Source organism: Cervus canadensis, chromosome 5 (genome assembly GCF_019320065.1).
Source record: "Cervus canadensis isolate Bull #8, Minnesota chromosome 5, ASM1932006v1, whole genome shotgun sequence".
NCBI lineage: Eukaryota > Metazoa > Chordata > Mammalia > Artiodactyla > Cervidae > Cervus > Cervus canadensis.
In genome coordinates, this window is record NC_057390.1 from 49,724,536 (window position 1) to 49,750,554 (window position 26,019).

Here is a 26,019-nt window from a genome sequence, read left to right on the forward strand (position 1 = left end):
ATCATTACCATCTTTCTAAATTCCATATATATGCGTCAATACACTGTATTAGTGTTTTTCTTTCTGACTTACTTCACTCTGTATAATAGGCTCCAGTTTCATCCATCTCATTAGAATTGATTCAAATGCATTCTTTTTAATAGCTGAATAATATTCCATTGTGTGTCTGTACCACAGCTTTCTTATGCATTCATCTGCTGGTGGACATCTAGGTTGCTTCCATGTCCTAGCTATTTTAAACAGTGCTGTGATGCATATTGGGGTACACGTGTCTCTTTCAATTCTGGTTTTGTCAGTGTATACGCCCAGCAGTGGGATTCCTGGGTCATATGGCAGTTCTATTTCCAGTTTTTTAAGAAATCTCCACACTGTTCTCCATAGTGACTGTACTAGTTTTCATTCCCACCAACAGTGTAAGAGGGTTCCCTTTTCTCTACACCCTCTTCAGCATTTACTCCTTGTAGACTTTTGGATAGCAGCCATTCTAACTGGTGTGAGATGGTACCTTATTGTGGTTTTGATGTATAATTCTCTGACAATGAGTGATGCTGAGCATCTTTTCATGTGTTTGCTAGCCATCTGTATACCTTCTTTGGAGGAATGTGTGTTTAGTTCTTTGGCACATTTTTTTGATTGGGTCATTTATTTTTCTGGAATTGAGCTGCAGGTGTTGCTTGTATATTTTTGAGATTAATTCTTTGTCAGTTGCTTCATTTGCTATTATTTTCTCCCATTCTGAAGGCTGTTTTTTTTTTTTACCTTGCTTATAGTTTCCTTTGTTGTGCAAAAGCTTTTAAGTTTAATTAGGTCCCATTTGTTTATTTTTGCTTTTATTTCCAGTACTCTGGGAGGTGGGTCATAGAGGATCCTGCTGTGATTTATGTCAGAGAGTGTTTTGCCTATGTTCTCCTCTAGGAGTTTTATAGTTTCTGGTCTTAGGTTTAGATCTTTAATCCATATTTAGTTTATTTTTGTGTATGGTGCTAGAAAGTATTCTAGTTTCATTCTTTTACAAGTGGTTGACCAGTTTTCCCAGCACCACATGTTAAAGAGATTGTCTTTTCTGTTATAAAGATAGTATTTTTTCAAAACCTCATTGTGGTTTTGATTTATATTTCTCTGATAATGAGTGATTTGAGCATCTTTCCATGTTTTTGTTAGTGAATATTGAAGAATCCTTGCATCCTTGTGATAAAGCCTACTTAGTCATGAATGTATGATCTTTTTAATATGCTGTTGGATTCTGTTTGCTAGAAGTATATTAAGGATTTTTGAATCTATGTTCATCAGTGATATTGGTCTCTAGTTTTCGTTTTTGGTAGCATCTTTGGCTGGTTTTGATATTAGCATGATGGTGGCCTCATAGAATGAGTTTGGAAGTTCACTTTCCTCTGCAATTTTCTGGAAGAGTTTGAGTAGGGTAGGTGTTAGCTCTTCTCTCAATTTTTGGTAGAATTCACCTGTGAAGCCATCTGATCCTGGGCTTTTGTTTGTTCAAAGATTTTTGATTATGGTTTTGATTTCCATGCTTGTGATGAGTGTGTTAAGATTTTCTATTTCTTTCTCGTTCACTTTTGAAAGGTAATACTTTCTTAAGAATCCGTCGATCGCTTCCAAGTTGCCCATTTCATTGGCATATAGTTGCTGATAGTAGTCTCTTATGATCCTTTGTATTTCTGTGCTGTCTGTTGTGATTTCTCCATTTTCATTTCTAATTTTGTTGATTTGCTCCTTTTTTCTTGATAAGTCTATTTTATTTATCTCTCACAAAACCAGCTTTTAGTTTTGTTGATTTTGCTATAGATTCCTTTGTTTATTTTTCATTCTTTTCTGCCCTAATTTTTAGGATTTCTTTCCCTCCACTAAAACTGGGCTTCTTCATTTCTTCTTTTTCTAATTTCTTTAGGTGTAAAGTTAGGTTTTTATTTGATTTTTCTCTTGTTTTTTTGAGGTAAGCTTGTACTGCTCTGAACCTTCCCCTAAAGACTGCTTTTACTGAATCCCATAGGTTTTGGGTTGTCGTGCTTTCATTTTCATTTGTTTCTGTGCATATTTTGATTTCTTTTTGGATTTCTTCTGTGATTTGTTGGTTACTCACAAGCGTCTTATTTAGCTTCCATATGTTTGTATTTTTAACAGTTGTTGTTGTTTATTTTTTCCCTGTAGTTGACATCTAATCTTACCACACTGTGGTCAGAAAATATGCTTGGAATGATTTCAATTTTTTTAAATTTACCAAGGCTAGATTTATGGCCCAGGATGTGATCTATCCTGGAGAATGTTCCATGTGCAATTGAGAAAAAGATGCAATTCATTGTTTTGTGGTAAAATGTCCTATAGATATCAGTTAGGTCTAACCGGTCCATTGTATCATTTAAAGTTTGTGGTTCCTTGCTGATTTTGTTTGGTTGAGCTAGCCACAGGTGTGAATGGGGTATTAAAGTCTCCCAATATTACTGTGTTACTGCTGACTTCCCCTTTCATACTTGTTAACAATTGCCTTACATATTACAGTGATCTTATGTTGGGTGCATATATATTTATAATTGTTATATCTTTATGTAGTGTCCTTCGTCTGTTTACACAGCCTTTATTCAAAGTCCATTTTATCCGATATGAGTATTGCTACTCCTGCTTTCTTTTGGTCTCCATTTGCATGAAATATATTTTTTCAGCCCTTCTTTTTCAGTGTGTATGTGTCCCTTGGCTTGAGGTGGGTCTCTTGTAGACAGCATATATAGGGGTTTGTTTTTGTATCCATCCCGCTAGTCTGCATCCTTTGGTTGGGGCATTCAATCCATTTATATTTAAGGAGCCTGGAATGTTAGGTCCATAAATCAAGGCATATTGGAAGTGGTCAAACAGGAGATGGCAAGAGTGTATGTTGACATTTTAGAAATCAGCAAACTAAAATGGACTGGAATGGGTGAATTTAACTCAGATGACCATTATATCTACTACTGTGGTCAAGAATTCCTTAGAAGAAATGGAGTAGCCATCACAGTCAACAAAAGAGTGTGAAATGCAGTCCTTGGATGCAATCTCACAAACAACAGAACGATCTCTGTTCATTTCCAAGAAAAACCATTCAATATCAGGGTAATCCAAGTCTATGCCCCGACCAGTAATGTTGAAGAAGCTGAAGTTAAATGATTCTATGAAAACCTACAAGACTTTCTAGAACTAGCACCCCAAAAATATGTCCTTTTCATTAGAGGGGACTAGAATGTGAAAGTAGGAAGTCAAGAAACACCTGGAGTAATAGGCAAATTTGGCATTGGAGTACAGGATGAAGCAGGACAAAGGCTAATAGAGTTTTGCCAAGAGAACGCACTTGTCATAGCAAACACCCTCTTCCAACAACACAAGAGAAGACTCTACACATGGACATCATGAGATGGTAAAAACCAAAATCAGATTGATTATATTCTTTGCAGCCAAAGATGGAGAAGCTCTATATAGTCAGCAAAAACAAGACAGAGAGCTAACGCTGGTTCAGATCACAAACTCCTTTTGCCAAATTCAGACTTAAGTTGAAGAAACTAGGGAAAACCACTAGACCATTCAAGTATGACCTAAATCAAAACTCTTACAATTATAGAGTTGAAGTGAATAACAGATTGAAGGGATTAGATCTGATACACAGAGTGCCTGAAAAGCTATGGGCACAGAATCAAGACACTGTACAGGATGCAATGATGAAGACCATCTCCAAGAAAAAGAAATGCAAAAAAGCAAAATGGCTGTATGCGGAGGCTTTGCAAATAGCTGTGAAAAGAAGAGAAGTGAAAAGCAAAGGAAAAAAGGAAAGATATACCCATTTGAATGCAGAGTTCCAAAGAATAGCAAGGGAAGATAAGAAAGGCTTCCTCAGTGATCAATGCAAAGAAATAGAGGAAAACGATAGAAAGCAAAAGACTAGAGATTTACTCAAGAAAATTAAAGATACCAAGGGAACATTTCATGCAAAGATGAGCACAATAAAGGACAGAAACTGTACAGACCTAATAGAAGCAGAAGATATTAAGAAGATGTGGCAAAAATACACAGAAGAACTATACAAAAAATTCTTCACAACCCAGATAATCACAGTGGTATGATCAATCACCTAGAGCCAGACATCCTAGAATGTGAAGTCAAGTGGGCCTTAGGAAGCATCACTACTAACAAAGCTAGTGGAGGTGATGGAATTCCAGTTGATCTATTTCAAATCCTAAAATACCATGTTGTGCAAGTGCTGTACTCAATATGTCAGCAAATTTGGAAAACTCAGCAGTGGTCACAAGACTGGAAAATGTCAGTTTTCATTCCAATCCCAAAGAAAGGCAATACGAAAGAATGTTCAAACTATGGCACAGTTGCAGTCATCTCACATGCTAGTAAAGTAATGTTCAAAATTCTCCAAGCCAGGTTTCAACAGGACCTGCACTGTGAAATTCCAGATGTTCAAGCTGGAATGAGAAAAGGCAGAGGAACCAGATATCAAATTGCTAACATCTGTTGGATCATCAAAAAAGAAACAGAGATCCAGAAATATATCTATTTCTGCTTTATTGACTATGCCAAAACCTTTGACTGTGTGGATCACAACAAACTGGAAAATTCTTAAAGACATGGGACTATCAGACCACCTGACCTGCCTCTTGGGAAACCTGTATGCAGGTCAGGAGGCAACAGTTAGAACTGGACATGGAACAACACTAATTCCAAATAAGGAAAGGAGTATGTCAGGCTGTTTGTTGTCACCCTGCTTATTTAACTTATATGCAGAGTACATCATGAGAAACGATGGGCTGGATGAAGCACAAGCTGGAATCAAGATTGCCAGGAGAAATATGAATAACCTCAGATATGCAGATGATACCATCCTTATGGCAGAAAGTGAAGAACTAAAGAGCCTCTTGATGAAAATGAAAGAGGAGAGTGAAAAAGTTGGCTTAAAACTCAACTTTCAGAAAACTAAGAGCATGGCATCAGGTCCCATCACTTTATGGCAAAATGATGGGAAAACAGTGGAAACAATGATAGACTTTATTTTAGGTGGCTCCAAAGTCACTGTAGCTGGTTACATAAACCATGAAATTAAAAGACACTTACTCCTTGGAAGAAAAGCTATGACCAACCTAGATAGCATATTTAAAAGCAGAGACATTTCTTTGCCAACAAAGTTCAATCTAGTCAAATCTATGGTTTTTCCAGTAGTCATGTATGGATGTGCGAGTTGGACATTAAAGAAAGCTGAGCAACAAATAATTGATGCTTTTGAGCTGTGGTGTAGGAGAAGACTCTTGAGAGTCCCTTGGACTGCAAGGAGATCCAACCTGTTCATCCTAAAGGAAATCTGTCCTGAATATTCATTGGAAGGACTGAAGTTGAAGCTGAAACTCCAATACTTTGGCTACCTGATGTCAATAATTTACTCATTTGAAAAGACTTTGATGCTGGGAAAGATTGATGGAGGGAGGAGAAAGGGACAACAGAGAATGAGTGGTTGAATGGCAAAACTGACTCAATGGACATGAGTTTGAGTAAACTCTGGGAGTTCATGATGGACAGGGAGGCCTGGCTTGCTGCAGTCCTTGTGGTCACAAAGAGTCGTACAAAACTGAGCAACTGAAGTTAACTGAACTAAACTGAACTGATTGATAAGTATTATCATTTTGCCACTCACTTTGTTGTTTTGGATTCAAGTTTATAAACCTTTTCTGTGTTTCCTGTCTAGAGAAGATCCTTTAGCATTTTTTGAAGAGCTGGTTTGGTGGTACTGCATTCTCTCAGCTTTTGCTTGTCTGTAAAGCTTTTGATTTCTTCTTCATATTTGAATGAGATCCTTGCTGGGTATAGTAATCTGGGTTGTAGGTTTTTCTCTTTCATCATTTTAAGTATGTCTTGCCATTCCTTTCTGGCCTGAAGAGTTTCTATTGATAGATCAGCTGTTATCCTTATGGGTTTCCCCTTGTGCACTACTTGTTGTTTTTCCCTTGCAGATTTTAATATTTGCTCTTTGTGTTTGATCTTTGTTAATTTGATTAATATGTGTCTTGGTGTTTTTCACCTTGGGTTTATCTTGTTTGGGACTCCCTGGGCTTCTTGGACTTCTGTGGCTATTTCTTTCCCCATTTTAGGAAAGTTTTCAATTGTTATCTCCTCTAGCATTTTCTCATGGTCTTTCTTTTTGTCTTCTTCTGGGACTCCTATGACTCGAATGTTGGGGCATTTGGCATTGTTCCAGAGGTCTCTGAGGTTGTCCTCATTTCTTTTAGTTTTTTTTTTTTCTTTTTCTTTTTTCCTCTTGGCTTCATTTATTTTCACCATTCTATCTTCCACCTCACTTATCCTATCTTCTGCCTCAGTGATTCTACTGTTGGTTCCCTCCAGAATGCTTTTGATCTCAGCTATTGCATTATTCATTATTGATTGACTTTTTTATTTCTTCGTCTTTGCTAAATATTTATTGCATCTTCTCAATCCTTGTTTCTAGTCTATTTATTTGTGACTCCATTTTGTTTTCAAGATTTTAGATCATCATTTTTCTGAATTCTTTTTCAGGTAGACTCCCTATCTCCTCTTTTGTTTGGTTTGGAGGTCATTTATCATGTTCCTTTACCTGCTGAATATTTATCTGCCTTTTCATCTTGTTTAGATTGCTGTGTTTGGGGTGGCCTTTCTGTAGGCTGGGAGTTTGTGGTTCCTCTTTATTGTGGAGCTTGCTCCCTGTGGGTGGGATTGGACTAGTGGTTTGTCAAGGTTTCTGGTTAGGAAAGCTTGTGTTTGTGTTCTGGTGGATGGAGCTGGATCTCTTTTCTCTGGAGTGCAATGAAGTGTCCAGTAGTGAGTTTTGGTGTGACTATGGTTTTGGCATGGCTTTGGGCAGCCCGTATTTTAAGGCTCTTTGCTGTGTTCCTATATTGCTGGAGAATTAGGGTGGTATGTCTTGCTCTGAAACTTGTTGGCTCTTGGGTGAAGCTGGGTTTCAGTGTAGGTATGGAGGCTTTTGGATGAGCTCTTGTCGATTAACGTTTCATCATTAATGTTTCTCTGGTGTTCTCAAGTTTTGGGTTTAAGCCTCCTGTCTCTGGCTTTCAGTCTTTTTCTTACAGTAGCCTCAAGACTTCTCTATCCATACAACACAGATGTTAAAACATCTAGGTTAATGGTTAAAAGGTTCCCTACAGTGAGGGACACCCAGAGAGGGGATGGACACCCAGAGAGGTTCACAGAGTTACATGGAGAAGAGAAGAGGAAGGAGGGAGATAGAGGTGACCAGGAGAAGAAGAGGGGGAATCAAAAGGGGAGAGGCGAATCTAGCCAGTAATCAGTTCCCTAAGGGTTTTCCACAGCCCAGAACACCCAGAGAGATTCACAGATTTAAGTAGAGAAGAGAAGGGGGAGGGAGGATATAGAGGTGACCTGGGGGAGAGTCAAGAAAAGAGAGAGCAATCAAGCCAGTAATTGCACCCCTCCTTTGGAAGAGAATGGGCTGCCTTTCTGGGTGCCTGGTGTCCTTCACCAGCATTCAGAAGTTGTTTTGTGGAAGTTGCTCGGCCTCAGCATTCAAATGATTTTTTGATGAATTTTTGGGGGAGAAAGTGGTATCCCCTTTCTATTCCTCCACCAAATTGGGACCACCTCCCCACACTTTTTGTGTTTTATTGATGGTTTAATTGCAACAAATCTTAATTCTTTTGCATCATAAGTCCATTTATTTCTATCAGAGTAAATACTGTCACAGAAAGAAAGTGAGAGACAAAATTAAGATAAGGTAATAAATGTTTTATTAACAATGCCTGCTAAATGTTTTCAATGTTATTTTGAAATATATTTGAAGAAATTTCAACTAAAGTACTCAGTAAAGAAAACAGGATTAATTTCACCCTTGTAGTGTCTCAAATACTCTGCCTCTGGCAATCAGGAATAAAACACCAAAACTTTTGTTCTCTAAAACTATTTTTATATTGGCTGCAATTGTCAAATCTTGTCTGACTCTCTTGTTTAAAATTTCTGTGGCAGGTAGCAGCTGCTGTTGTTAAACCTTACATATTTTTTATAGCTTTATTTTAGACTCTGTGATTCTTCATGTCGTCCAAGTAAAAGTATGCTTTGTGAAACATTATTTACCAGAAGTATCAGATGTTTTATCACAGTGAAAGTCTCAGAGAAGAGTTGGAGCTGGATTTTGGCATCCCAGGTACTCAGTGGTAAAGAACCTGCCTGCCAATGCAGGATATGCAAGAGACCCCAGTTCAATCCCTAGTTTGGGATGATCCCCTGGAGAAGGAATTGGAAACCCTCTCCCGTATTCTTGACTGGAAAATCCCATGGACAGAGGAGCCTAATGGGCTACAGTACATGGGGTCACAAAGAGTCAGACATGACTTAGTGACTGAACATGCATCACACAATCTGGGTTTTAAGGCCAAGAAGAATTCATCATTTTGACTGACTGTGAAGAAAATTGCTAAAACACACACAAACTTTTACACAAAATATTTCTCAAAAGCTGTTTCTTCATATATGAAATATTATATACTGATATTTAGAGTCACACAGGAGCAAATGTGATTGTATATCTGTAAGTACATTTTATTTTTCACCCAATACCTTTTACAAATATAATTTTTTTATTGACAAAATAAATGTAATTTGGTGGCAAGAACTTGTGATTTCTTCCGTATTAAGGAGCAAAGGTATGCCAGTTGTGCCTGTTGTAATCAATCACTGATATAAAGCAAGTTTATGTTTAAAATAAAATGTTAAACAATTAAACAGAGTAAAAAAGTGATTTGGATTCCAAGATTTTTAAATAAATATTTAAATTTTTGGATTTTGAGAGTCAAAAGTGAAGAAGGCAATGACACCCCATTCCAGTACTCTTGCCTGGAAAATCCCATGGACGGGGAAGTCTGGTAGGCTGCAGTCCATGAGGTCGCTAAGAGTCGGACATCACTGACCAACTTCACTTTCACTTTTCACTTTCAAGCTTTGGAGAAAGAAATGGCAACCCACTCCAGTGTTCCTGGCTGGAGAATCCCAAGGACGGGGGAACCTGGTGGACGGCTGTCTGTGGGGTTGCACAGAGTCGGACACGACTGAAGCGAGTTAGCAGCAGCAGCAGCAGTAGCAGAGTCAAAAGTAATGTCTTTATTCTATGAGGTTCTTCCATGATTTTTTTTTTTTTTTTTGCTAAACTCCATGAAAAAATCGAATGAAATAAAAAAATATGTGCTCTCTCTATCTACCTTTCTTCTAAACCTAGAATTTGGTTTCAACCATAATGAATATGTTTTATATCCTCAACTCTGGACCTCATTCTGATCTCTGAAATGCTCAGATTATTTATTTATTTTCTTAATGTAGAAACATTACAAATCAAATGAGAAACAAATAGAAAAAGAGATAAAAACAAACCAGACCTTTAAATCCTTAGAAACCTACCCCTAAAAATCTTAATACTTAAGAAAAACCTAGATTTAAAAACAGTGCTTAAAAAGTCAGGGGATATAAGCTTTCAGTCAGTTCAGTTCAGTTGTGTCTGACTCTTTGTGACCCCATGGACTGCAGCATGCCAGCTCTCCCTGTCCATCACCAAATCCAGAAGTTTACCCAAACTCATGTCCATTGAGTCAGTGATGCCAACCAACAGTCTCATCCTCTGTCGTCCCCTTCTCCTCCTGCCCTCAATCTTTCCCAGCATTAGGGTCTTTTCCAATGAGTCAGTTCTTCACATCAGGTGGCCAAAGTATTGGCGTTTCAGCTTCAACATCAGTCCTTCTAATGAACACTCAGGACTGATCTCCTTTAGGATGGACTGGTTGGAACTCCGTGCAGTTCAAGTGACTTTCAAGAGTCTTCTCCAACACCACAGTTCAAAAGCATCAATTTTTTGGCACTCAGTTTTCTTTATAGTCCAACTCTCACATTCATACATGTCTACTGGAAAAATCATAGCCTTGACTGGACGCACCTTTGTTGGCAATACGTTTAGGCTGCACTGATTCATTTGTATTCCACACTCATAACAATCAAAATGCCTGGCCTTATACATGCTGTGACATTGCTAAATTTTTCACTTTGTTCAGTTTGCCTATATGTAATGCCTCCCATCCTTTCCTTCTTATATCTCACTCTTCATTTTCTTGCATTGAAAGATGCTGAAATTGATCAGCCTTTCCCACTACTTAGAATTTATACTGAGTGTGTTAGCAAAACCACTGACTAATACCGCCCAACCTGGCCAGGTCCAAATGTAAACGCTTCTATGAGTCATCTTAAGCAGAGGTCTGGGTAAGGAATATGGAACTATCAAGCTTCTATCAACCAGAATTCAAGAAAAGTCAAAAGGATAGAGGAAACTTCAGACCATATGTCCTACCAACCTCCCAGAATCCTCACTGGACTCCATCTTGGCAGAGCAATGCAAACACTACCAGGAAGGACCCTGACTCAGACTAATTAGCCAGACACAACCTAAAAAGCAATTTAATTACCATAAAACCCAAGACTGTAAGCCGTGTGGCAGAACAGTTATCCTGAGCTCCCTCATCCTTCTGCTCTCTGTCTAGGCACCCCTTCCCAATAAAAGCTTTTGCTCAATCAACAAGTCTGTCTCTTTGGGTAATTCATTTCTGAGTGCTAGACAGGAGCCCACTCTTGAGCCCTGTAAAGGGTCCCCCTTCCTGCAAGAACTGTAGAAACAGGATTAGAATTCTCTTTAAAATAAATCATTTTGGAATGAATTATTGCCTATAGATTTGATACCATTCCTTTTTAAAATTATTTTGTTAGTATGAATTTTCTGAAAACAAGATTTTTGAAAGCAGAATTATTTAGCATTCAATATATTTAAAAATTGATCTAACCTTTAAGTCAGAAATGCAAAAACCTTCTTAAAAATTTATAAGAACTTTTATTTCCTTGTTTCTGGCCTTAATTTCTATGCCAAAGCACTATTAAATAATAAATTACATAACAATTACTTTAACTTTATTAGCAATAACTTTCTACATAAACAATTGACTTACATCCACAGCTACCATCTGTATCTTACTTAACATTATTGTAATGAATTTTTCTTTGCACATGGAAAACTTCAATAAATTTATACAAATTTTCCTGTATATATTATTTATTCTAAAAGCAGAGGGAGAGTTGAGGTGATCTGACATGTGAATGGTAACCTGTCACAAAAATGTCTCCGAAAAACTGAAAACAAAATTTCAAATTCTATCTGACTAAGATAGTTACTGATTTACATGAATTGCAAAGCATCATTTAAAATGATTTGAAGTTTAAATATTTAATAACATGCTTTTGGCCCAGTTTTAACATTTCTGAAATTATCGAATATTTCAAAGCGCTTTCTCTTTCAGAAGTACATATTAGAAAGAATGTTCCTTGGAGACCTTACTTTTCTCTTAGCTATAATTCTACTAGTGACACTACATTTTACTGCTGTACACAGTCAATAATGAAATAAACTATAATGAAAATAATGAAATAAAAATATGTGCTCTTTTTTATCTACCTTTCTTCTAAACCTAGGTTTGCCTAATTTGCCTAAATACTTGCCTATTTCCACCAGAATAAGCCAGCTAAGAGAAATTTTCCCTTTTCTCCAATACAGTTTTGCCTTTTGATGTTTTTTGTTTTGGTGGTCACATGCTTGATTCCTCACCTAAAGGTCAGACCTCTGAGTTGTAACTGGAGTTGATTGATTGTAAGTGTCACAGCAATTAGATTTTAATCTCTGTTTGATCTGGACTTTTGAATATTCCAGTCACTTGTTCTGGCTTTGCCATCTCCATTTCACTGACTGAGCTATAATCAGGAGTGAGCTTACTTGATGAGTGCATGCTAAGCTGCTTCAGTTGTGCCCGACTTTTTGCAACCCCATGGACTGTAGCCCACCAGGCTCCTGTCCATGGTATTTTCCAGGCAAGAATACTGGAATGGGTTGTCATGCCCTGCTCGAGGGGATCTTCCCAATCTAGGTATCAAATCTGCATCTTCTGCATTTCAGGCAAATTCTTCACTGCGGAGCCACCAGGGAAGAAGAGGTCTACTTCAGGACCTCTTATTGCAATTCCTCCTGGATTCCCCAGTGTGTTCTATCCTCCATGCTCATGGTATCCAGTTATTTGCTTAAAGAACACATACCTTTGGAAAACTCTGAACCAAAAGTGTGCTTGTGATGGACTGTTGTCTATCATTACAAATGATGCACAAAGTGAAGAGTGATTTTTCTAACCAGATTTCTAGGCACCAGCATTTGCTTGATAAGGTTTCCATCTGTGACTGGAATACCAGCCACTTCCTGGGCATGGACACACCCAATTTCCTTGCCCCTGCATAGAAGTGAAACCACTTAACTCAGACTGGGACTGGAACCCATGCAGTCAAGGCTCAGACTGGCCAAAACCGAGATTGGGAATTAAACCAATGATCTTTTAACTGAGATCACACACCTAGTTTTAAGACTTAATGAAACTTGGATTCCTGATGTCTCATGGAAGGGAGAATTCAGTGAGAAACAAAATGACAGGTAAGAAGTGGATTTATTTAGGTAGAAACACACTCCATAGATGGATTGTGGGTCATTTCAGAGAACGAGAGCAGACTCTAAGTATGGCATGGTTAGTTTTTATGTGGGGATTAAAAAAAAAAAAAAAAACCACACAACTATTCCCAGATATCTCAGCTTATAAAGAATTGCCTACAATGCAAGAGTTCAGTTCAGTTCAGTTGCTCAGTCATGTCCAACTCTTTGTGACCCTATGGACTGAAGCATGCCAGGCCTCCCTGTCCATCACCAACTACTGGAGTTTACTCAAACTCATGTCTTCTGAATGGGTGATGCAAGACCACCCTGGTTCAATTACTAGGTTGGGAAGTTCCCCTGGAGAAGGAATAGGCTACACACTCCAGTATTCCTGGGCTTCCCTGGTGGTTCAGATGGTAGAGAGCCTGCCTGCAATGCAAGAGACCTGGGTTTGATCTCCGGGTTGGGAAGATTCCCTAGAGGAGGGCATGACAACCCATTCTAGTATTCTTGCCTGGAGAATTCCTGTGGACAGAGGAGCCTGGCAGGCTACAGTCCATGGGGTCACAAAGAGTCGGACATGACAGAGAAACTAAGCACAGCGTAGCACAGTCTTTATGGACTGAGTAATTTCATAAGCTAAAGAGTGAGAGGATAACTCCAACTATTTCAGGGGAGGGGGAGATCTTCCAGGAAGTGGGAATTTGTTCTTTGATGCTTGGCTTCAGAACTGTCATGGCACTGGTGGATCTGTCATTCAGCTTGCTTATACGGCACTAAGTGCATATACTGAGGCTCAGGGTCAACTGGAAGTAGAATCATCCACCATTTTGGACTTATTTGTTGCTAATCAGTTTATATTATGTCCTCAGTCTTTATCATTCATTTAAATAAAGGTTGTAGCTTGCCCCCTTCCTTCCTGTTTCAGCTAGAGGCCATCTGATGTTTTCACATCCAAATCTTAAAGATTTTGGTTGCAATTCAAATCAGATTCAACTCAATATTCAAAAAACTAAATCATGACATACTGTCCCATCACTTCATGGCAAATAGATGGGGGAAAATATGGAAACAAGGCAGACTTTGTTTTCTTCAGATCCAAGGTCACTGTGGACAGTGACTGCAGCCATAAAATTAAAAGATGCTTGTTCCTTAGGAAACAAGCTATGACCAACCTTGACAGCAGGTTTATTAAAAAGAAGAGCCATCACTTTGCTGACAAAGGTACATATAATTAAAACTATGATTTTTCTAGTAGTCAAGTATGGATATGAGATCTGGACCATAAAGAAGACAGCACCAGAGAATTTATGCTTTGAACTGTGGTATTGGAGAAGACTTCTGAGAGTTCCTTGGATGGCAAGGAGATCAAAGCAGTTCTTGGTGAAGGACAGGGAAGTGTGTCATGCTGCAGCTCATGGGGTTGCAAAGAGTCTGACACTACTGAGAGACTGAATAACAACAAATCAGATTCTAATCTCAGGGCACAAATCAACAGAACATAGTGCCTCAGAAAACGTGCTTACAAGCAGCAGCCTCATTGTGTACTCTGTTTATTCTTATGCTGCAAGTTTATCATCTTGGGTTGAAAACATAACAAAGATATTATCCTTAGACATAACTCAAGGACACCAACAATGGAATATTAAGGAACCTTTAGGAGCTAGTCATTAGGTATTATCTAGTCAAAGACCTCAGGGAGTTCTTCCACTTCCTTTCCTCTTACTGAATTCAGAAACAATGTGCAAACATAGTAGAAATGTTTCTAATTGAGTTTCTAGCTAATACCAACCAGACCTCTTGAGAAATATAAAAGTCTGGAGGAAAGAATGAAAGTATGGGGTAAGGAATAAAACACAAATAAAGAAATGGCTTGAATAAACACAATCAGGTAAATGTGAATCATTTTGCTTAGTAGGCAAAAGGTCAATACAAATGCAAGATGGAAAGTGGTTCCCTATAGCTGGCTAGAATATGTTTCTTATATGGGAAGACACAAAGTGATGAATTTACAATCTGCAAATGAGATTTTAACTATTGTCTATCTGTCTTCTGGACATGGATGCTGCATTTATTCAATTACTTATTTATTTTCTTGAACATATTCTTTGAAAACCTACTAAGCATTAGACATAGTGATCAGTCTTGGAAAGCAAATTAACAAGAGGTCACAATCAAGTGTTTATGTCAGAAATAAGCACAGGTTTACAATAGAGTGAGATAAACACAGTAGAGATAAAGATAAAATATTGGGCAATTGGAGAAGAAAATAGCCAAATATTTCATGGCAAGTCAAGGATGGTTTTGCAGCTGAGGAGATAAATAGTCTGTGTTTTAATGACTATATATGTGCATTCTATATGGAGAAAAAAATGATAGAGATGTAGAATTAGAAATTGCAGATGTCCATTGGATCATAGAAAAAGCAAGAGAATTCCAGAAAAAAAAAAAAAAATCTACTTCTGCTTCATTAACTAGGCTAAAACCTTTGACTGGGTTGGAACACAACAAATTGTGGAAAATTCGTAAAGTGATCGGAATACCAAACCACATTACCTGTCTCCTGAGAAACTTCTATGTAAGGTTAGGAACCAACAGAACAATGGACTGGTTCAAAATTGGGAGAGTAGTACGTCAAGGCTGTATATTGTCACCTTGCTTATTGAACTTATATGCAAAGTACATCATGTGAAATGCTGGGCAGGATGAATCACAAGCTGGGATCAAGATTGGCAGAAGAAATATCAACACCTCAGATATGCAGATGATGCCACCCTAATGCCAGAAAACAAAGGGAAACTAAAGGGACTCTGGAGGAGGATGAAAGAGAAGAGTGAAAAAGCTGGATTATATCTCAAAAAAAAAAAAAAAAAAGACCATGGCATCTGGTTCTATCACTTCATTGCAAATAGATGGGGAAAAAGTGGAAACAGTGGCCGAATTTATTTTCTTGGTCTTCAAAGTCACTGCAGACAGTGATTGCAGTCATGAAATTAAAAGATGCTCACTACTGGGAGAAAAGCTATGACAAAGCTAGACAGCATATTTAAAAGCAGAGGCATCACTTTGCTGACAAAAGTCCATATAGTCAAAGCTATGATTTTTCCAGTAGTCATGTGTGATGTGACAGTTGGGTTATAAAGAAGGCCGAGAGCTAAAGAGTTGTTGCTTTCGAACTGTGGTGCTGGAGAAGGCTCTTGAGAGTCACTTAGACTGCAAGAGGATCAAACCAGTCAATTCAAAAGGAAATCAACCCTGAATATTCATTGGAAGGACTGATGCTGAAGCTGAAGCTCCAATACTTTGGCCACCTGATACAAAGAGCTGACTCATAGGAAAAGACCCTGATGCTGGGAAAGACAGAAGGCAGGAGGAGAAGGGGATGACAGAGATGGTTGGATGGCATCACTGATTCAATGGACATGAGTATGAGAAAACTCTAGAAGATAGTGAAGGACAGGGAAGCCAGGCATGCTGCAATCCATGGGGTCACAAAGATTCGCACATGAGTTAGACGTTATATTGCAATAGAGTTAGAAGTTCCGTGGAACTAGTATATAATACATGTGATAGAATTTGACATGGATGAGACAAAACCTTGGGCTCAAAAATATGTAATTTCAACTACTTAAGCACAATCTCCCATACTTTTAAATTATTTTAATTTTTCTTCAAAACTTTATAGAGAACTTACCACTATTACTCATTCCATTTCATCATTATTTGTATGGTCTTTCTCCTCCCTAAAGCTCAGTGAGAACTGTATTATTTTGCTTACTACTGCATCATAACTGCAAAAATGGTGCCTATCAATTGATAAACATACCAAAAATATTTGTTGGTGAATAAAATCCATACAGAAATTAAAACATCTTTTACTCATAATATTGATAAGAATGAAAAATAATGATAATGATGTCAACTGTTAAACTATGTACTTATACAATTAATGTGAGTTTAAGCTGAAATATGTGCTTTGGAGTTGAACTTTCTCTGTCAAAATTAAAATATATAAGAACATATATAAGAATATTTCTTCAGTTATATTTGTACAAATGAGGGAAAAGATATAAAAATTCTACAAATTTAAGTATCATTGTAGTATCAAAATACAACTATTCATCTGTGTGGGTAAAGAAATATAAATTAGAGTATATTTTTAAAATATTGGGAAAACATTACAAATAATGATAGCTACAAAAAAAGCTGTTCATAGTAATTTTTAACAAAAAAAAATGCAAATTCAGAAATAGCGTTACCATTGAAAAATGAAGTTTGCTTTATATAAATGTCACGACATAAAATTGTGACTTTTCATAATCAAAGGAAAAACAGATTCCTTCTGGGTAATGATGTGCCTACATATATTTGAGCCGGAACACAAAAAGTACGATTTAAAAACACAACCTGTGAACAACATTGGCAGCTCCAGCTCCTTCACACTTCCTCTGTGCCTTAGGATTACTAGGATTCTTCAAACTATTTGAAAAGCTTTATATTGGATAAGATGTCAGATTGTTGTAAAATTGAATTTAACTTGACAATCTAACCCTTTTTCGTAATCTCATATGATTCTTCATATCCATATATAAATACCTAGGCAACTGTGCACAAACTCTGCGTGTGTGTGTGTATGTGTGTGTGTGTTTAGAATATCTTTAGAGAGATTCATGGGAAACTCTCAAAAGTGATTACCTCTAGGGGATTTGACCAGCAATGCAAATTGTTAGAAGGACGTTTTATCTTTACTTGAGTGTGTTATGTGTTTAAATGGCCTTGAACTGAATTTGCAACAATAATAACAATGATAGCAAAACTGAAGACAATTCAAAATATATTCAAATTAAGAGTATATTCAAGAAAGACATTTTTTTCAGAGGGTATAAATACATTTGAATTTTAGGGAAAAAAAAACTATTTTGGAATTGAAGAGTATGAAGTAAAGAAGTGAGATAGTGGTAATAACATCATAACATAAAAAATTGGTCCAATAAACCAGAGATGAACATGAGGAAGAAATCAAGCTCTTGTAGGAGACACAGAACTATGCACTCACTGAGTTAGAAATGTAAAATATTAACTGGCTGCCTGCAGTGAATGAGAACACAGAAAATACTAAAAATGGCTTTTAAATTTCTAGAGTGAGAGACAAGAAGAATTATTTAGTAACTCAGAAAAATGCAGGCTAGTTCTGTCAGTTTTCTGGGGAGGAGGCAAACCTTCCAGGAGAAAAATTACAAAAGAAATGTGTCAGTGCCAAGGTTAAGCTACCAGGTAAAGAAAATGGAGTTAAACTGTTTTCAGAGGTTATCTGAAGTCATTAAAATGATGGAAATCCTAGGTTAAATTAGATCAAGAGATATTAAACTGGCAACATTAGGTTAAGCAAACCTTATCCTTGAGCAAAAATCTTGATTTTTTTATTACTGATGATATTAATATGAGTGATAATATTAGTATGGTTCTTCTTACAGTCAAGTTCATGCATCTTCTATCATTTGCTGTATACAAAATTTACTTTGTAATAGGCATAGTTAAATTATAGATGGAAAACTGAGGCTCCAACAGAATATCATGTATGCAGCAAAATTACTGAGTGGTTAAACTCGAATTTGAACTTAATCAATGAAATTGTCATCCCACACTCTTAAGCCTTATGCTCAGGATTGCATTGGGGTTTAGAGTTATTTTGGATGTCTTCAAGTGATATTAGAATATTTTTATCATCTCTATGTAAGGATAAGCCATTCATGAGTATTTAGACAATGGCCTGAGCATCAAAGCCCTTTAAGGATCTCATTCAGGTCTGAACTGAAAGGGCCGGAGTGTAAAGGGAATTATTTTATTCTTGTCTCCAAATTTCATTTTTAATAGCTTTCATTCAAGGTTTAGATGCCTCTAAGAAACCTCATGTCAACAAAGATCACTTGTGATAAGGACAATGTGACAAACCAGAAAATCATTCAACAGGAAGATAAAATGAATCATGATACTTAATAGGATTTGCTTGAAACATGCAATTTTCATGTGGCAGCAGTGACAGCAAAACTTCTAGATTGTCCTTGTTAATGAGAGTAAAAGGAAACTGCATTATAAATTTTGCCAATATATCTCTTTCTGATCTAATTCTGATATTTTGTCTTGTTTTTATCACATTTTTTCAAATGTCAGTTCACTATTTTTACCCTAAGCTTTATTTGCCTAGCTTTACTTTTAATTCATATTTATGACTAACACATAATTTGAGATATGAATGAAACAAAAGTGAAGCTTCTAGAATGTTTCATATAAATCTTCTTGAGGAAGATATGCATATGGAAATTGAGACATCTCAGAAATGAGTTATTAATAAGTAACTAGATCTCTAAATTCAGAAAAGCTACCTGGCTCTCTACTAACAACTAAAAGAAATTATTTTTCCACTTACAAGATAGCATGAGAAAATTATTTTCTATTCAGAGTGTGTTTTCTTCTATGTAATATCATTTAAATTAGATTATAGACCTCCAGTTAGGGAGTCTTCCTTTTGGAATTTAGGAGTCTGAGTTTAAAAATATGAAGATAAACCTATAAAACCTCTAGTGACAGTGCTTTAAAAAGTGGTATGTGTGTTTTGCATGCTAAGTTGTTGCAGTCTGTCCGACTTCTTGCAACCCTCTGGACTGTAGCTTGCCAGGCTCCTCTGTTTATGGGATTTTCCAGGCAAGCATACTGGAGTGGGTTGCCATGCCCTCCTCAAGGGGGTCATCCTGATCCAGGGATCATACCCATATATCAAGTCTCCTGCATTGGCAGGTGAGTCTATACCACCTGGGAAGTTCACAACTTGGGAGGCCCATAAAAGAGTGGCGGTTACTTTTAAAGATGGGCTTGATAGCTAATTTGAGATAGTAAAAGAGAAAAAAGTTATCTAATTTCCAGAAACCTAAATTTACATTAGCTTCAGTGAACATCTGTGTTAACCTAGCAATAGACTCTAGTTTAGAGGTACCCTAAGTTCTCACCATAATATGAGTACAACATTTGATTATTCATAAAGTAGTGAAGGTGAGGCAAGGCTATTTATTGTCATCTGCTCATTTAACTTATTCACACAGCACATCATGTGAAACACTGGGCTGGAAGTACTACAAGCTGGAATCAAGATTGCCGGGAGAAATATCAACAACCTCAGATATGCAGATGATACCAGTATGAAGGCAGAAAGCAAAGAGGAACTAAAGAGCCTCTTGATGGGGGTGAAGGAGGAGAGTGAAAAAGCCAGCTTAAAGTTCAATATTAAAAAAACTAAGATTATAGAATCAGGTCCCATCCACTGCATGGCAAACAGAAGGGAAAAAGATGAAAGCAGTGTCAGATTTCCTCTTCTTGGGCTCTAAAATCACTATGGATGGTGACTGCAGCCATGAAATTAGAAGACAGTTGCTTCTTGACAAGAAAGTTATGAAAAACTTAGTGTGTTAAAAAACAAAGACATCACTTTGCCTACAAAGGTTCAAATAGTTAAGGCTATGGTTTTTCCAGTAGTCATGTACAGATGTGAGAGCTGGATGATAAAGAAGGCAGTGCACTGATTAATTGATGCTTTCCAACTGTTGTACTAGAGAATACTCTTGAGAGTCCCTTGGAAAATAAGGAGATCAAATCAGTCAATCTTAAAGAAAATCAACCCTGAATACTCTTTGGAAGGACTATTGCTGAAACTGAAGCTCCAATACTTTGACCACCTGATGCAAACAGCTCATTGGAAAAGACCCTAATACTGGGGAAGATGGAAGGTAGAAGGGGAAGAAGTTATCAGAGAATGAGATGGTTGGTTGGCAACACCAATTTAATGGACATGAGTTTGAGCAAACTCTGGGAGATGGTGAAGGACAGGAAAGCCTGGTGTGCTGCAGTCCATGGGGTCAAGAAGAGTCAAACATGTCTTAGCAATTGAACAGCATCATCAAAGTAGTGAAAGATTTGTTTTTAATAATATGCTGAAGAAGGTTATTATAGCTAACTATGAACTTCATTAGAAAAAAATATGAAACATTTTACTCGTTCAGTTTAAAACTATAAGTTAACACTCAATTGAGTGAAAACGCAGAAGCATATAATATTACCTTAGAATGAAAGGTGACATTTTATTTAGAAAAAAAAAAAAAAACCAGTGAACTCAAATGTGATGGTGTCATAATTAATAGAAAATTTCCCACTTAGAGATGCTTCCCTTGTGGTTCAGAGGGGAAAGAATCCACCTGCAATGCAGGAGACCCAGATTCAATCCCTGGGTCAGGCAGATCCCCGGAGGAGGGAATGTCAACCCACTCCAGTACTCTTGCCTGGAGAATTCCATGGACAGAGGAGCCTGGCAGGCTACAATCCATGGTGGCGCAAAGAGTCAGGAACAACAAGCAACTAACACTTTCGCTTTCAGAATGATATATGATAATTATGGCAATTCAAATTGTTTTTCAATGAAGCCTAGACAGTTTCATATTCAATATCTTTCCTGATTGCAGGGACATTTGAAGTAGAAAATTAATATAAGTAGATGAAGAATTAAAATCTGAATATTGCTTATTTTGTGTTTTGAGTTTCACAAGTATATATAAATTTGATGGTACCAAGTGAGTATGAAACTGGTATCTTTTGGATTAAAACAAAAACTTTATCAAAAATAAGATAATAATCACATCAGTCAAGATGAGATATGAGTCAACTGACCTTATGTATGGAAATTGTACATCTTCTGTATATGATTATGAAGGATGGGAATATCAATTAAGGGAGGAAAATGGTTGGCATATGGCTTGACACAAATAACATAGAGTGTATAACACACACACTGTGTATCAAGGATAACACTGTATTATTTATTCAAAAACATGTACAATAAATAAATCCATGTTCTTTTAGTATTATTGCCTCAACTCTATGTATATTATAAAAATCTATGAAACAGAGATATTTTGAAGCCGTTTGATATAAAAATATTTTTATCAGCATGATTTACTTAATACAATTTATTAAAAGTAGATAATTTTTTTTATATTTGGATATAGAGTTTATAATGTTTTTGGAAAAAACTACAGAATCATAAATCTAAGATTTGAATTTCAAGTATCTTAAATATAATAGTTTTATAGATGTTTCTTGGGATTAAAATATCAGTGCTATTAACTGAAATAAGCATTGAATACAATAACATATCTATTATAAATGCAAATTATTTCTTATGGCAGGAACTGAAGAGGAATTAAAGAGCCTCTTAAAATGAAAGAAGAGAGTGAAAAAGCTGGCTTAAAACTCAACATTCAAAAAACAAAGATCATGGCATCTGGTCCCATCACTTCATGGCAAATAGATGAGGAAAAAATGCAAACAGTAATAGACTTTATTTTCTTGGGCTCCAAAATCACTGCAGATGGTGATTGCAGTCATGAAATTAAAAGACACTTGCTCCTTGAAAGAAAAACTATGACCAACCTAGACAGCATATTAAGAAGCAGAGACATTACTTTGCCAACAAAGGTTCATCTAGTCAAAACTCTGGTTTTTCCAGAATCATGTATAGATGTGAAAGGTGGACTATAAAGAAAGCTGAGCACCAAAGAATTGATGCTTTCAAACTGTGGTATTGGAGTAGACTCTTGAGAGTACATGGACTGCAAGGAGATCAAACCAGTCAGTCCTAAAGGAAATCACTGGAAAGACTGAAGCTGAAGCTGAAACTCCAATGCTTTGGCCACCTGATGTGAGGAACTGGCAGTTGAAAAGACCCTGATGCTGGGAAAGACTGAAGGCAGGAGGAGAAGGGGATGCCAGAGGATTAGGTGGTTGGATGGCATCACTGACTTAATGGACATGAGTCTGAGTAAACTCCAGGAGTTGGTGATGGACAGGGAAGCCTGGAGTGCTGCAGTCCATGGGGTCGCAAACAGTCAGACGTAACTGGGTGACTGAACTGACTGAACATTAGCGTTTACTTGTGAAAAGACGTGACATTATTCTCCTTTTCCTCCCTATAAAAGCTGGAAAAGATAAAAGCAAAAACTATGCAGTCAACTGATGAAACAAAATTTATGCCTTTAAAGTCTTAGCTTTTCAAGATTCCATCCACTCTCACTCATTTTACTAATAAACAGCAAATTGCGGGTCCTAAAATAATGCAATAGTTTATTAAATTTCATCTTTGCTCTGGTGTCCTTCTATTTAACCCATCTTCAGTATTCTACTCTTAAAATAAATTAATACATTCTTAGAGTTGTTAGGATAAAGCCAAACCTCTTTTCTAGCTTAGTTTGTGTGTGTGTGTGTGTGTGTGTGTGTGTGTGTGTGTTGTTTTTTCCATGAGCCAACCATCCTCTGTTCACTTTACTATTTTTGTTTCTGGCCATTAATGGATCTCGTGCAATGTTACACACATGCCCTAATACTTGAATTTTGTTACCCATGTCTTAGACTGTCTCTTTAATTTTGAGGTACCCCTTTTCCTTCAAGGTCTTCCTTTTTAAGTCATTTTAATATTCTTGGTCTAGTTATAAGTTTCTCTTCAGATAACATAACAAAGGTCACTTTTCCTTTTGGCATAGAATATCACTTTTTAAAAATTCAACTTTTTCTCCCCTTGTTTCTAAAGTACTTATAAAAAGCAAAGACTAGCTTCTTTCATCATGGTGTTTCTATTAGCTAGAACAATGGTTTTTAAGATGTGTTTCATAAATGTTACCTGAATTAAATTAATCTTAAATAATCACAAACTTAACTTCTCTAACAAAAGTCTTATACAAATCATTTCCCCAAGAACTTATATGAAACTTGAAAAACTTCTGCATTTAATTATCCAAATTGTGACTAATAATGTCTGATTTTTGTTACAAGATGTCATGCTAAGACTTCTTATAAGACTCCAGGAAAAATAACAAAAAGAAAAATATTTTTATCCTTCTATTACACAAGTTTTTATCTTTATTTATACTATTTGGAGACATACACAAATGTTTACCTTGTTCATTTAAAGGACTACATGAGCATGCCAAGATATTTGAAATAAGTACAAAATAATATAGAATATACTAATACTTTTTTATTTCTTCAAACTTTAGTCACATTATCTGAGGATGATGAAATGATGAAAACATTTTTCTCTTTTTATTCCATTTGTGCTACTGCTACTGCTAAGTCACTTCAGTCGTGTCCGACTCTGTGTGACCCCATCCCTGGGATTCTCCAGGCAAGAACACTTGAGTGGGTTGCCATTTCCTTCTCCAATGCATAAAAGTGAAAAGTAAAAGTGAAGTCGCTCAGTCATGTCTGACTCTTCGCGACCCCATGGACTGCAGCCCACCAGACTCCTCCGTCCATGGGATTTTCCAGGCAAGAGTACTGGAGTGGGGTGCCATTGCCTTCTCTGTTTGTAGTTCTCTTATAATACCAAGTGTTGCACTTTTATTCCTATTTCTTGATGTATGAATTTAAAACTGATATTCTGAGATATAGAATGGGAGACAATGAAATATTAGCACATGCATGGCTTATTTTTGGTATTTTCTGCTTTCCATATTATTTTAAATATATAAAATAGATATAAATATCATTAATAATATGACTATAAAATTGTAGTCACTCAAAATGATTGGTGAAATTAGTTCTGTAGAGAAATGACATGATCCTGAATTATTAAACATGTACCTCCTAAAGAAAGGTGTACAAAGAATCCAACTCTATCTATATACTCTATTTTCAAACATAATTCTATGAATTTTAAAGGGAAATAGCCTTCCCTTGGAGTTCTCTTTAGAATCTTAAGAATAAAAGATGTTGGAGATGACCCAAGCTGGGATAAATAGCCTTCTCACTTATCCAGCAAAAGAACTTTTTTTGAGAATTTTATTTTATGAAATTATTAAATACCTTCTAAGTATGTAACATATTTAGCCACCACTCCAATCACCTTAGTGTAATAATATATAACCATAATTGAAGAACAATTTTATTTTTCAAGGTTTATTTGTTGTCATTATTTGTTGATATAAAATGTTATCAGCAAGTCCTTCTGTATACATATGTCATAGCAAATGGAATAAAAGAGTAGATATACATCTCTATCTATGTTCTATTAAAAAAGAATGTTTTAATAATTCCAGCTAAAAGAAATGACAAATTCAAAGAAAGGTGGATCTCAGAGAATACCAGTAAGTGAACAAGAGTAAGTAGAAAAAGGCAGAATAGTTGCAAAATCTTTATATTATAGTTCCACTGAGTTCACCTTAACTTTAATAAAAAATGTGATTCAAGAAATCAAGTATTAAATAATATAAGATATATAAAATGCTTTGAAATATAATAAAGCTCTATTTAATATCATAAATTCTTCATTCCCCTCTTATAGATATGACTGAAGTTTTCCAACACTAGCACCAATCCCTTTAACTAGAAGTGAATAAAATGTATGTATATGTGTGTGCACATGTGCTGTTTGCTAGCATGTATATATATATTTGTCATTTAGTTATTTGCCTTAAACAGAGAAAATAGATAAAACTAAAGGAGCTTCAAATGCCAGTCAAAATGGAATAATTCCACTTCAAGTTTTCTTTCTAAATGATTATTTTTAAAATCTGTAGAAAGATTACAAAACAAATCACCATAGGACCCTAAAGAGTAAACAGTAACAGATGATTTGTGAATGAGTTAAGTCAAAGCTTGAAAACTACCGATACAGTGGTGGTGATTTTTTCTTTTCTTTCTTGCCTCTTTTCCTCCACCTTGATTCATGAATGGGTAGAGTGAGCATTTGTGTATCAAGCAAAGGTATTAAAATCTCAAAAAGTTAAACAGTTTGGAAAATATCATCATTTTTATGTGTACTTTTCTGTTTGTTTGTTTTTTAGTTTGTTTTTTTTTTCCCTCATGTTCCTGCCTCAGTTACACAAAACATAAAAGCATTGCTGTCATAGTGAGAAAGACACTTAAAACTCTAAGAGAAAACATATCTATGTGGATTGGAAAAAAAAAAAAAAGGGAAGAAAGAAAGTCATATGATGAGTGTCAGGAAAATGCCTATGTTTCTTTCTTTATTTTAACACCATTAACCTGAGAGCTACTCAGTATACAGTCTGTACATGGTTAAAAGTGAAAGAACCCCATAACTGTAGCTAGATGACTCAGGAAAAGGTACAATGGAAACAGAAAGGAAGCCACTTAAGAAATCGATCCCTTAAAACTGTATATGCAAAAACACAATTCCTTTAAGTTTTGCATTAGCATTATATACACAAGAGTTTACTAAAGCCTCTGATAATAGAATTTAAACAGCTATCCAAATTTAAGAATGAGCACAGAAGTGGCATATAAAAGGGACAACTGCAAAGATCATAGCAAGAGATTTGGAAACTGAACTGACGTTGTAATCCATCACTCATAGTAGATGAGACACAAGTGACTATTTGAAGTTACGTCTGATTCCTTGTTAAAATAGACAAAAGGATTCA